This window comes from Lissotriton helveticus, chromosome 2_1 (genome assembly GCF_964261635.1).
Source record: "Lissotriton helveticus chromosome 2_1, aLisHel1.1, whole genome shotgun sequence".
NCBI lineage: Eukaryota > Metazoa > Chordata > Amphibia > Caudata > Salamandridae > Lissotriton > Lissotriton helveticus.
The window spans coordinates 1,154,883,524-1,154,898,702 of record NC_136059.1 but is presented as its reverse complement, the minus strand read 5'-3'; positions in this window follow the sequence as shown (position 1 = coordinate 1,154,898,702).

Genomic DNA, 15,179 nt, shown 5'->3' with positions numbered 1-15,179 from the left:
AAAATTGTGAAAACTCACTAAGCGGTACACTATTGTGTGAAGGTATTAATTTACACAGAGCCTGCGAAGGTTCTTCCAATAACATTTCTTGCCACCTGCAGGGTTCGCCCACAGCGGTGATAGATCCAATTTTCAGGCAGCTTTTCAATGGTAGCTACATTATGTTAAATGATCACAGCTGTTGTGGAATGATGCCAGGAATAAGCTATCTCGTTACTGTGTCAGCCAGGGTCACTTGCTGTATGCAAGCATTGTTTCCTAAAACTAAGACAGACGGGAAGTCACCACTATGGCCTTCACTGAACATCTCTTCTATACGAATTGATACTTTAAGCAGGATGAAAGCCATTCTTTTGCAAAAAACTGTGCCACTGACCTCATCCAGAGAGATATATGATCTGTAAGTTGCAAGGTCCTCTGCAGAGATACATGCATTATTATCAACAAACTGCCCACTACATTTCGCAGAAATGTTAGGTCGTATCTTTAACATGTCTGATACCAGTGGTATTGCACATGTATTTAAGACGATTTATTCGGGACTGTTAGCACCCTTTGAAGCAGTCCTGGGCATTTTTCCTAACTTCATTAACTCTGTGTTCGGCGGCCTGCCTCTCATTTTGGGACTCGTAGCAAGGATCCTATTTTTATTCCTCCTGCTCCGTTATGGCACATCTGGTCTCCAGCGATACCCAAGCCAGCATGGAAAATGCGCTGCAGGCTATGAGGTACCGTGACAGAATAACACAGATCCTTGGCTTGGCTCATTTGAGAGATCTGAATACCACTTGGTTCCTGTTATTCAGACCAATCTGGCAAGATTGTATCTTACCTGTTCTACGATACGCGGACCAACAGGCACACAGGTACCATCTGATATGAACATTGTTAACGCGGCTGACGCTGACAGCGATGCTTCGCATCTGTGCACAATTGACCTTCTTAATGAAGTAGTCGAACTTTCATCTACTGTGGTAGACGATTTCTTTGCCAGCCTTGATGACTTAATGTTTTCTCCTGACACCAAGAATTATTTTTTAAATTAGCACACAGCGTTCTTTTGAACTCTGAAATTCGATCTTCACTTTTTTCAAAACAAAATCTACCAAGTTTGAAACTCTATTTTAACGACAGATTTATTTGACTTTTTCCAAAAAACAAATCGAACTTTGGCTCAAAAAGTAATCTGCTTAAAGTAGAACTATTCTTAGAGAACAAGAAATTCCTTAAACACTTCCTAGAAACAATATTAGCCTAATCCACACACAAAAACAGTTTGTATATTCTGCTATGGGATGGTCACGACCTTTTTCTTCTGTAACTAAGAGCCATTTCATAAATGTAATTTTCGTGATTCATTCAGTTAGCATTGCTGATATCATATCATATGCTTACAATGAAGTCATTTTCCTTAAATGTGTACTGTACAAAATGTTCATTTTTTTACGTGTACAACCATTTCAAATGCATTTGATATGATTTTAGGGGGTTGTAAACACATGCTCTAGATTATATGTTTTAGTGCTTGAACTCTAGATGAGCATGATAACGTGGAGTGGGTGTTATGTATCATTTTAGGACCCTATTGTAAGTTTCCCGATTCATGCCCTTATATAAGTATAAATCACCATATCCTTATATAGGCATAGAAATCATAACCATATTTAGGCATAGCTCATGCAGTCCAAATACGGCACGGCTACTTCTACTAGTTCCGAAAATCCACAACGATTTCTTGGAAAACTCAGCTTCAGCAGCCGGAGACTTCCCCTTGCTTGAATATTGATTTGTCCAAGAACTCATGGAATTTTCAAAGAACTGAGACTCTTTGATGATGTTATTATGTCCAACTGTGTGTCAAAGTCGGCACCTTCAAGGTATAAATATGTCCACACTCGCCCAAGCAAACACACAGTGGTTATGAGCAGTTTGACTATCTACTTGCCCGACACGCCCTGCTACAGCAAATGCAGAAGGAAGCCGACCCTCCAGCAGGCGCACTGACAGAGATGCTGTCTTTTTGCCTGCCGAGAAATCCAGCTCCAATGTTTCCAAGCTACCCTTGCGGGTTGGTGGGAAATCGAGTCCCGAAACCGACCTTCTTTATTCTAAACCAAGGTACGGAGCTGATTGGACCCTTAGAGAAATCTTGAGCAGATTCTTGGCAAAAGAATACCACATTTATGCTACACCTCACTTACTTCTTCCCTTGTACTAAGATTAGGGGCCAGATGTAGGTAGCCAAATACCGGTCGGTAACGGCCGAATTCGGCCGTTACCGACCGGTATTTGGCTACTGAGATGTAGGAGGACAGAAACGGGGCAAATCGGTAATTTTACCGATTCTGTAAATATACTGGTCGGTAAATTTACCGACCGGTATTTTTACAGAATCGGTAAAATTGATATGTAGGTGGGACTCTTATGAGTCCCACAAGGCCTAAGAAATCGGTATTTTACCATCAAATTCAATTTGATGGTGAAATACCGATTGAGGTGTGCATGCACATGTGTGCATGCACACCTGTGCCATATGACAGGCAGACCTGCCCTTAGGGCAGGTATGCCTGCCACATGGCCCCCGTACCTTTTTTGGGTTGCTAGAGGGTGTCAAAGTGACACCCCCTGCACCCTTGTCAAAATCGGTATTTACCGATTCGGTAAATACCGACCGGTAATGCCCCATTCATTCCTATGGGCTTCAAAGCCCATAGGAATGAATGGAGCATTACCGGTCGGTATTTACCGAATCGGTAAATACCGACTTTTAAAGATTCGGTAAATCCACATCTGGATTTACCTACATCTCGGTACTTCTATTTTACCGATTCATAAATACCGAATCGGTAAAATTCGGTATTTATGAGTCGGTAAAATAGAATTACCTACATCTGGCCCTAGGTTAGGTACACTGGGGTAGGCGTATTTTAGAAGCACCAGTTGAGTACTTTTAGCCTCCGTTATTTATGTATGTATTTATATATGGTTTAGGAACCATACAAAGCTCTTACAGTATTATTTTATTCTACTATTTATACTGTATGCATTATATTTTACAAACAGGGTTACGATTGTAGCAGTTCATTTCTTATGTTTGAGAAAGAAGACTGTTCAATAAAACATTTTATTGAAAACGCCTATCTTTCTACTTTCTCTGCACCTCTAGGGAAACGAAGCATGCACGATTGACTAAGTGAAATATCTATCTATTGTTTCCACGACTCTGAAGATACGTTTTATCTTGGAGAAACAACGTTGTCATGTTTATGTGGTTGTCAGAGACTAATCCCTTCTTGTGAATTCGAGAAAGTTTCGAGTGACCTCTGAGCTAGCAGGCACACGCAATTAAGTCTAGTATATTCGATAGAGACCTAGACGACCTCAGTCCTACATCTAATCTATAGGATATATTATTCCAATGCGCTGAGCCTGTTGGGAATATAGGAACTACACCACACCTCAGTGCTGCACTCCTCGGGTCCCAGAGCCTTCTGGCTTCTTGATTGGCACATTTATGTCAGTGGAGTCAAGAACAAGTCCACAGAAGTCCCAGGGAAACCATCCAGGGTCACCCAGCATTTCCATTAAACCGAGCTGCTCCCCCAGAGGGATAAGGGGGCCAGTATCATTGGTCCCGGAGAGACCCATTCTTGTCCTGGGGATTTTTAGCTGGAGTTAAAGTCCTTCAATTCATCACTGTAGTGGTATTTGGTGGCTTCTATTTACAGCTGGAAATTCTTTTGCAATCATCGATCCCAGATCCAGTGTCTTCTCATCAGTATCTCCCTCGTGCAGGGATTTTTAAGCTAGGGTGGAAAGTTCTAGTATGCCATATCATCACTCCCCCTTATCCTAGCCCTCCTCAACAGCATTATGTGGCATTCTAACATGGCAGCTTCAAGTGATCTATGGAAACATTTTCCCTGGAAGCCTCATGCCCTCCAAACCTCACACAGCTGCCCGATTCCTTCCCACCAGTACTTCAAAGTGGAGCCTGCCTTTGGCTCCAGAGGTCAGGCCTTCCTCCTTTGCTTCTAAGGACTTTGGCATTCATAGTCCAGGTTCAGTGTAAGGAGTTCATTATCAAGTGAAAAGTTCCTCCCTGCCCCATTGTGAGGACACAAGTTATAGTTACCTTAGGGCATGAGTTATATAGTTGCTTCAGATAACTGTAACGATAACTGGTGATTTTCTGGGGTTTTTAGAGTTTAAAACATTACATTGTTACTGAACATTTCACCTAACTATAATGTTACTTTAACCTTTGTTTTTTTCAGTACAATTCTAGTTGTTTTTTAATGTACAGTAATATTTAACTACCATATGTAAATCAATCCCCCTGTCGCACACATGGCCTTTGGCAAACAAAAACAAAAAAAATCACTTCAGCTTCTTACAGGAAAGTTTCATAATGATCTGTCAAGCGGGAACTGAGAAAAAATGGGCGGGGGCTGAAACACAATATCCCCATGCCTGTTCCATAAACTTCTTTAGGCAGCACTACCGCAAAACTGCTGAACGTAATTACACCAAATTTGGCAGGAAGCTAGATCATGGGCCACAGATTTGGTTTGTGATTTTGTGTAAATCCGTTCAGCAATGTTAGAGAAATTACGGTTTAAAAATATTTGTACATCTGGTCGGTTGGGTCTGAGAGAGTCCCCCAAAAGTCTTGCAGAAGAGCCAATTTAAAAATAATGCATTCTGATTGGCCCAGAGAGCTTTTCTTCCTTGGGCCATCTTGCTCCCGCGGAAGTCAGACTCCTCCATGAATGAGCGCTCTGGTTGCCTGCTAGCAACATGTGAAAAAAGTTGCTGGCATCCTTACAGAACTCAGGGACTAAGTCCCCTGTACTGAACTTTAACAATAAAAATTATATAAGGGGCAGGGGTTGACACTGTGCCCTTCTAGGCCCCATGGGGGGACCTAGAGGGACCCCCAGGCCCCAATTTTTTTTTAAAGTTTTTTTCCGCAAGCCCGAGGGACACCCGCGAAAACAATGCAAGAAGAAAAATGGTGGCAGCCATTTCATTTTTTAAATTATGAGGATGGAATGAAGTAGAGCCCCCCTCCCTAAGCCCATTTTGGACCGGGACCCCATTCCACAGGGCCAAGTATATTAATTAATGGGGGGGGCAGGGTAAGTGGTCCTCCTCCCTGAGCCTTGAAGGCCCTGGAGTCCCCATCCCTGGGCTGAAATTATAAAAAAGAGGAGGGAACCAAGCGGCTCCCCCCTCTGAGGCTCCCCGGGGCTGTGTATCATTTTTAAAGAGGTGGATCTTGTGGGGCCGAATAATAAATAAAAAGGGAAGGGGGCCTGCGTGCCTCCTCTCCCCAAGGCTTTATTGGTCCTGGGGAACCCATTCCCTAGGGCCGTGAAACATTTTTAAATGGGAGGATCTTGTGGCCTCTCATCTTGAGCTTTTAGTGGCCTTGGGAGTCCCATCCACCAGAATCAGCTCACTTACTGTGTGCCAGGGAGACCACCCAAAGGACACTGTAGTGTCCCTATCCTCACTAGGGTCTACAGGGAAACGTGCTTGTTCCTGTCTGGGAGAAGCATTTCAAATTTCTCGCCAAACGGGGGCGAACACTAAGTCTGTTCCCAGCTGGTGAGATTTAAAAAAAATTCTGATGTAGACAAGGAATCAGAACCCATATTTCTCCCACCCTGAGGGAGCAGCTATTTATGTACAATGAGGGGAGCCGGCTTGGACAGTGGGGACCCTAGGGCTTTCCCTGCGGCCTCCAATGTGGTGGTTCATGGGTGGGCACTGGCCCCTAGGGCCAAAATAGGCTCCAGGAAGGGGGCTGTGCACCCCCCTCCTCTTCTAAACAAGAATTGCCCTGGGGGTTGGGGTCCCCAGGGCTTGTGCAGACCTAGGGAAGGGGTCCCCCTAAGGCCCCTCCCATTTTGTGGTAAATTCATCCCCAAGGGTAAGGGACCTGTTAAGGCTTGGGTGGGGGCTGCATGTTCACTTACTGGATCGGGAGATGACATGGCCTTTCCCCTGTTTCATTGTCATTGGTCATTGGGTATGAGGTCCCTGGGGCTCAAATAGGCCCAGAGAGGGGCCTGTCCCTTTTTTCATTGAATTCGGCCCAGGGGATGACGTTTTTGGTGCCTAATGAGGCTCGGGTGGTTGGCCAAGGGGCTTCCCTGCACTTTTATATTATATTTGGCCCTGGTAGGTGGGGTCTCCGGGGCCATGTAGGCTTGGGGAGGTGGGTTACATGGACCCTACCACTTTTTTTGTTTTGGTTTGGCCCTTGGGGATGGGATCCTGGGGGGCTAATAAAGCTTGGGGAAGGGGGCTGCAAGGTTCCCCTTCCCTTTTATAATATATTTGACCCTGGGGGATGGGGTCCCTGGGGTCAATCAAGGCTAAGGAAGGGGGCTGTGCGCCCTCTCCCCTTACAATTTGGCCCCAAGAGATAGGGTCCCCGGGGCCCAAGAAGACTCAGGGATTGGGCAGGATACCCCCTCCCCTGTTTCATTGTAGTTGGCCCCAAGGGATGGGGTCTCTGGGGCTTAATTAGGCTCAGGGAGGTGCCCCCACAGTCCACTTCTCCTTTTTTATTGGTTTGTCTCTGGGAGATGGGATCCTGGGGACTAATATGGTTTGGAGAGGGGATTCGAGATGTCATTGGTGATGTCATAATTTATGTCACAGAATATGTCAAGACTGATGTAAAATGTGAGATCATAAACAGTGAATGGCAGGGGCGCAGGCAATGTTCCCTCTAACTTCTTTCGTCTGTGTGCGGCAGTGTAAGGTCTATGTGCACTGCAACCAAGGCTATGTGCGCCAGTAACCAGACGCGCGTGTGGGTGCAGCGCCAAATATCACTCCAAACCTTTGCTTAAAAAAGTGAAAGGACAGTGCATTTCCTTACATACAGATGCACGTGAACAGTGTTAAGGCAGGTTTGAAACCATCCCGCATATCAATTTGAAACCTTGGCAGCTATGTTGCTGCATTTCTTTTCTTAATAGAGCTGGGCCACGGGGTGATTTTGTGCATTTGTTCAAGTTTTCATGTTCATTTCAGCTCATGATGGGTGCTGCAATTAACAAAAACTTTAACAAATGCTCTCTCTGAGCAGGAAAAATAAAGTTAAAATAACGCTGTTATTATAATTTTACTTTTTGCAGTTTCAGGGCAGGGTTAGGATAGGGCTGCATCAGGCTTTCGACGAACGCATTTTAATGCTAGTTTCGGCATCACAGCATTAAAATGCATTAGTCACGTATACTAGCTCCCATCTGACAATACTGCAATTGAGGCACATTGCCAATGAGGCAGCACCAGCACGCTAAAATTGTCTAACATATATGAGCATGCAACTGCGCCATCAAATTTAAAACACTTTGCGTCAGAGATAGAACATTCATGAACAGCGCTGAGAAGGCAGGCCAGAATTTAACAGATCAATTAGCCATGCACCAATCAGCCTTCCTGTGAGTCAACTCTGTGGGTATCAGCCATCACATGGGTGATCCATGGAGCGGGTCTTGCCTGCTGTTTTCCCACAAACACACCACCCTTTTGGTGACCAGAAGCACACACATGCTGCGAAAATTGAACACACCGGTGGGTGGTAGCTACACTGGTGACATACTAATCCAGCAGTGACAACGTGATCAGTCAACCTTTGCAAAGGGCCGTCGACTTCGCAGAAACACTAGTAACATTTTTTTGTAACATTTGATCCGTTTGAGCTACAAACTATTTTTTAGTTAAAATTGTCAAATTATGCAGCAGATGATGCATTATGCTGTAAATGCTGCAGAACCAGAATTATATAGAAAACATTTGCAAACTAGGATACTTTGCCATTCATGCTTGAACGGCTCTTGTTGAAAAACGGAGGACAAGTGCTGATGACAGAAAATCCATGGCTCTGAGACAAATGATTTGTGCTTCCACTTTTAAGCTTAGGCAGTGGCGGCTGGTGCTTTTAAAAAGTGGTGTGCAGAAAACTTTGAGTTGAATTTAAAGTGCGTGAAAGCGTGAGAGAGCGCAGCGATTGAGCTTGAATCAACCATGGAGACGGGGTTACTATGAGACTAATTATTAGTTTGGTTTCACAAGAAACATTTAGAAAAAATGGGTGCAAATGGTGCATTTTCATCATACATTTCAAGAAACCTTGCAACAATTCATTGAAAATATGCAAATGACCTCACAAAGACTCACCACTCTCCCTATAATCATGCAAACACTTTGCTCCTCTTATCCTGTGTTCACAGATGCATACCGCTTTGCTCAGCCTACACTCACATAAGCATACCTTTCACCCTGCTCTCACTAGTGCATACCACTCACTGAGTGCATTCACACCCCTCATCCAGTATACTCATAGTCACACAACTCACTGTACGCTCACACAGACACATTGCTCACCATGCACCCCCAGCACTCACCCCAGTTCTCACAGAGGCAAACTAATGAACCTCCACACACTCACTCACACAGGCACATCCTTTGGGTTGCGCTCACACAGTGGACTTGCATAATTCACTCTGCAGGCACAAAGGCACACCACTCACCCTGCAATCGTACAGTCTCATATCTTACTTTGCAGTCACACTGGCATTTCACTCACCCTGCATTCATACAGTCACAGTACTCTGTATTCACCCTGCACGCACACAGAGGCCCCAAGGTTGCAACTCCTCTCTAGTCAAGTGCTCTTCCTGTGGTATGTTGGGAAGAGGTGTTGCTATGTAGACACTCAGAGTAACAGTCGGGCTGCAGGAGTTTGGGAGTCCACGCTGATGGCTACCCCTCAGAAGTGCAAGTTAAGGGTAGAGAATGTATATCTTCTGCCCTCTGGGTGCCTCCCTTCCCTTCTGACACTTCAGGATCCTGAGCCTTTCGAGATAAGGGGATGAAGTAAAAGCAAGGCTTTAACTATCCAGGGCATATCACTTCACTCACTTGTTTGTGTACGATAGTTGTGCACAAATGTGTGCAATCATTAGCTTTACACATCTATGCACATTTTGCCCATAATACCAATGTTTTACAGATCTGCATATGTCCTACAGTATCTGTCTTTCCAGTGAGCCCATTTCTCTCCCAGTATGTCTAGTTTTACAGATGTCGCTATGTTTCTCAGCATTAATTTGACAGCAGTGCACATTTTCTCTCATTATTACTGTTCTACAGATATGCATTTCTCCCCATTAGTACTGTCTTAGAGAGCTGGTCATTTCTCGTGCAGTATTGCTTTCGTATTCATAATTGTCTATCGCAGTATGTAATATTTAGAGGTGTGCCTTTCTCCCCAGTGTTAGCATTTTAGAGCGGTGCACATTTTCTCTTGAATTGAGTTCTTGATGGGGTGCACATTCCTCTCGCGTTATGCTCCTTGCCGATGGGCACATTTCTTCCTCAGTATAAATGTCTACTTGGGTGAATACCTACCCCTGTATTGATGCCTTGGAAACAGTGCTGGGCAGGAGTCAAACAATATCCAGAGCCTCTGTCATTTTCAACTTTTCTTGCTGCGAAGAGTGGCGCTTCTTCCCTTCCCAATCCCAAGCCCTCCGTCCTCATTCAACTGAAACTATTTTTTAAAGGTTATGTCAATTTTTTCAAACAGAGGAACAGGCTGAAAACATTCTCAATGACAAAAGCGCAAACATCCCTCTACTAATAAAATAACATTGTGGATCCTGGTTACACGTCCATTAAAGAGGCGAAGGAGGTGGTCTGGGAAACATGAGTTGCAACATCACCCTCCTCTTAACATTTCTGTTCATTGTCCGCGTTGCAAATACCGCGTTTGTAAGCTTGCTGTATTTCTTATCTTACTAGAGCACAGCTGCAGGGTGATTGTTCGCCTTTCTTAACATTTTCATGTTAATGGCAGCGCCCTTCATGCCCTGCAATTAACATGGAAACTTTACAAAAAGGCACACAATCACCCTGCAGCCCAGCACTATTAAGAGAAGAAATACAGCAGGTCTACAAACACAGCATGTGCTTTTAGGTGATCCTAAAAGCACACGCTGTCTTTGGTGCTGCATTTCTTGTGTTTTCTACAGTGTGGTTGCAGGGCAGATTGTGTGCTTTTTTAAAAAAGCATTCATGTTAATCGCAGCTCATCACGCTCTGCAATTAACACAAATGCTTTAAACAAAAGCACACAATGAGCCCCAGAGCCTCACTCTAGAAAACAAAAGAAATTTGCCTCTTCCTCTGCAAGTTCGAAATGCCTGTTTTTCACGCTGCCACAGTGGCGTGAATCCTCTTGGTATGTGTGAGCGCACCACACACACAGCACTGCGCGCTCGGGGGCACTGAGGTGCGCGCGTGCACAACAGCGCAGCTTCGAGGGAAAAGTGGGCGCAGGCTATAGTTAGCTTTCCTAACTATAACTGGTGAATTTTATGTTTTTTGGAGTTCAAAACATTAATGTTGTCTCTGACATATTCACCTAACTATAATGTCACTTTAACCTTTAGCTTTATCAATGAAAAAAGGATATATAAATATGTATCCCGCAGAGACCACTTCTTTTGGGGCCCACTACAATTAAACGGGGGAGGGGGTATGCTGTCCCCCTCCCGAGCCTTCTATATATTTATATATTGACTGAAAATACTGAAGGTTACTGGGACATTATAGTTAGGCTCAAATTTCACTCATACAAAACCATAGAAATGCAACAGTTTAAGGTACCTGAGCTGACTATAACATATGCCCCATAATGCACTGCTTATGACCTCACATATTACTTTACTCATGACATCTCAAATGACATCATCCTGTGAGTGTGAGTGTTTGGTAAACATTTCTGAGACCTAAAGATATATACTAAGATACAGCATAAATTTAAATTAATATTCTTTCTGTAATAGTGATTAGTCATACTATTTCTCATATCTCATCTAAGTGGCTATGTGACTGTCTGTGTCAGTGTGTGAGAGGATATCGGAGTGGCTGCATCAGTGAGTGAGTGGCTGTCTGAATGTGTTATTGGATATGTGAGTAGCTGTATCGGTGACTGAGTGGCTCTGTTAGAGAGTGAGTGGGTATGTGAGTATCTGTATGGGTGAGTTATTGCCTGTTTGAGTAGCTGCATAGGTGTGTTACTGGGTGTATGAGTAGCTGTATGGGTGACTGAGTGGACGTGAGAGTGGATGTATGGGTGAGGGAGTTGGTGTATGAGTGGCTGTATGGGTGAGTGAGTAGCTGTTTGAATGTGTGTACAGGTAAATGAGGGCATGTGATTGGCTTTATTATATAGGGAATGTTTGTGTGAGTGGTTAAAAGGGTGAGTGAGTGGGTGTGTAAGTGGTTATATGGATGTGTAAATGGGTATGTAAGTGTTTCTGTGGGTGTGTGAATGGTTTTATGGGTAAAACCAGTGGTTGTAGGAGTCAGTGAGTGGGTATGTGAGTAGTTATATTGGTGTGGGAAAGGCAATGTGAGTATTTGTATGGGTGAGTATGTGAGTACCTAGATTGGTGAGTACATGGCTGTGTGAGTTTCTGTATGGGTGATTGAGTGGGTGTGTGAGTGACTCCAAGGGTGTATGAGTGGTTGTATAATAGTCTGTATAACCGGATGTGTGAATGGCTATAATGGTGAGTGAGTGGGTGGATGAGTGGCAGTATGGGTGAGTTAGTGGGTATATAAGTGGTAGTCTGAGTGAGTGGATGTGTGAATATCTCTATGGATGAGTGATTAGTTGTGTGAGTACAGGTATGGATCGGTGAATGGGTAAGTGAGAGGTTGTGAGGGAGTGGGAGTAGATGGATGAGAGGTTCTATGGGGTGTGAGTGGGTGGGTATGTGAATGGTTCTGTGAATGCGGACATCAGTGATGTCATCAGAGATATCACTGACCATGTCATCAGTGATGTAATATGTAGGGTCATAAGCAGTGCATTGCAGGGGCATACGTTATAGTTAGCTCAGGTAAATATAACTGCTGTATTTCTATACTTTTGTATGAGTTATATTAGAGCCTAACTATAATGTCCCTGTAACCTTTGTTTTTCTTCCAGTACATTTATAAGGGGTTTTCAATTTTTTTCCTAACTTTAATGTCCTCGTAATCTCTGTTTTTTTCAGTAAATCTCCAATTTCTTTAAATTCTATTTCCTAACTATAATGTCCCTGTAACCTTTGTTTTTTTAAGAGAATTTCTAAGGATTTAAAATGTTATTTTCTAACTGTAACCTGTAACCTTTCAGAGTGAGTGTGTGAGTGAGTACATGAGTTTCTTGGCGAGTGTGTGAGTGAGTGCATGAGTGTCTCAATGGATTTGTGTATGGTTGTGTGAGTGTCTGAGTGGGCCTGGGAGCGGCTGTATATGTGTATCAAAGGGTGTCTTAGTGGGTATATGAGTATCGGAGTGGGTCTGTGAGTGGATATGTGAGTCTCTGAGTGGGTCTGTGAATGGGCCTGTGAGTAAATGCATGACTGTCTGAGTGGCTCTGTGAGTAGTTGTGTGAGTCTTTCATTAGGTCTGTTAGTGGGTATGTGAGTCTCTGAGTGGGATTGTGTGTGCGGGCATTAGTTTCTCAGTTGGTCTATGAGCGAGTGCATGAGTCTCTGAGTGGGTCTGTGAGTGAGGGCATAATATTCTCAGTGGATCTGTGAGTGAGTGCATGAGTCACTGAATGGGTCTGTGAGTGGGTGTGTGAGTCTCAGAGTGAGTCTGTGAGTGAGTGAGTGTCTTAATGGTTCTGTGAGTGGGCATAGAGTCTCTAAGTAGGTTTGCGAGTGGGTGTATAAGTATTGTTATTGGGTCTGTGAGTACACACATGAGTCTGTGAGTGGATCTGTGAGTGGTATTGATTAATTTATCCTGTCAATACAAAAGTTATGTATTTGATAGATTATATTTGTTTGATGAATTATATGTATATATTTTTTCTAAAATGAGGGCCTTATGGCAATGATGTACACTACAAGGAATAACTAGAATTATGTGGCATACTGTAGAACATCCCATTCAGGGCATAATCAATGCAATTGATAATAGAATTGTGATCTGCAGCTTCAGACATGAGAAATAGAAAATCATTGGGTGGGCCCATCCAGGGCGTGATTTTGTAAATATATGAAATTTCTCAAAATATTTTTTTATAATAATTTTTCATTAATTATTCATGAATGTAATGATCTGAATGTACAGTTATGAATTTTTGTTAAAAATTATAGGTGATTATAATTGGTGCAGTCAGAAACAATTGTACAATAGGCTAAATCGTATGTCAAACGACAATTGACAAAATGGCCGTCACATTAACTTGGTCTTTAGAAACAGTTCCATTTGCAGTCCGTCACTGATGTCTACGGGGAGCTGGCTGCCCAATCAATGTTGCTTTTTTACATAATCTAATGTAACTGACCAGTTTGTGATTCGACGGTGTGTAAGGCCAAGAGGCCGAAACGCGTTTGTAGGTTCCTTTGTGTTTGCAAGTTTAACAAATTAATTTGGATACAGCTTTTGGAGTGTGCCAGTAGGGAGTTATAATTTGAATCTAGTTTCCATAGGAAGAGTATTTTTTGTTTTGAGAATATCTTTGGCGCCGTTTGACAAATCTTCACGTAATTTTTTTAACTAATATGACACTCAGTTGAGCTGCAGTGTTCACGGTTTCGGGGTTATATATCAAGCGGAGGCCGAACAAAAGTGAGGTGGGGGTCCCAAAACACGGTTTGCCCATGTTAAATCCCATAGAGATTTTGAACATGACTATAGCCCAAACCGCTGGACGTAATTACACCAAATTTGGCAGAATGCTTGCTTGGTCCAAAAAGTGTGCTTTTTGTGATTAGGTGTAAATCCGTTAAGTAATTTTAGAGATATTAAATGAAAAACAAATTTGAATATCTGGGGGCACGGACCCTCCGCGGATCATCCATCTGTAGTTAATATGCGTCTTCACACACCACAGCAATGTCCTGATTAGCTGGCTGCAACTTAACAGAAAAATTGCAGTCACAATTTTATTTATCGGGAATAGTTGCCAGGGCTGAAAAGTTGCATGTATTGTGAATGAAGCGGTCAGGTGAGAGGTATTTCTGACCCTTGTGTGTATTGGTTGGTTGATTGCTTTATTTCGATATGCATATATCATAAAAGCATTACAAAAGATAGAAAAGTAAAACAGCATGTCGAAAATGTGACTGCACATTAGAAATAAAAAGCACAATTGATTAGAATAAATTATCTAAGACAGAATTAAATTGATACGGACAGTCTTTTTAGTCGAATCAACCAAGCCCATTTTAAAAACTTGGAAACAGCACAAACAATAGTGGGGGCTGTATTAGTTAATAAAATCCGGAGGGCGACCGTATGCTGGCGAGTGCCCAGTTCTCTGCAAATAGGTTTGAGCCATCGTGATCTAGGGCGCCCATAGTCCGGACATTCGAATAGAAGATGTGGCACAGTCTCTGGTTTGTCAGAGCATAAGGCACAATAGCGTGATGCTGACTGTGACTTGTTCCACCTGGAGCAAAGGTCGGCAAGGAGTAGAGTTCCTAATCGGAATTTAATGTACAAAGACCGGTCCATGGCGATGGTGATTAAGTCCATGTAGGGCTCAAAGGCAACAACATCTTTTATTAGCAAAAACGCTACGGTGGCATTGCAGTGCTGCTGGCTGCTGGTGCGCTTCGTGGAGACCCATTCCCAATAAAGTTTCTTTAGAGAGTCCTTTGGGGGAGCGGAGTGGCTAAGCCAACAGGATTCCAAACCTAGATTCCCTAGAAGTTGATTAATGTCCCTGAGCCATTTGATCTTCCGCCAACCAACAGAGCCCATCACCTCTGCTAGCCCGTCAGCATAGGGTTTTAGCTCCGGAACCCTCCACAGGCGAGCCCAAAGCAGGAGAGGGCGAAGGCGTGCCTGATCCCCAATTGCTTTGCAGCCTACATCCATTAGCACCGGGACTGTCGGGGTGCTTATCGGGATAGCAAGGAGATCTTTTAAGAATTTGTTCTCGACCTTGCTCAGAGAATCCAATTTGCCTTGGCCCCATAGTTCAGCTCCGTAAAGTGACGCGGAAACAGCTCGGGCTTTATAGATGTCTATTAGTGGAGCAACACAATGTTTGGTTGAGTTGCTGTACTCCTTGAGAAGGGCCCCCCCCCACCCTTTTATGGCCGATTATCATTTTGTTGATGTGGGCAGACCAATTCATC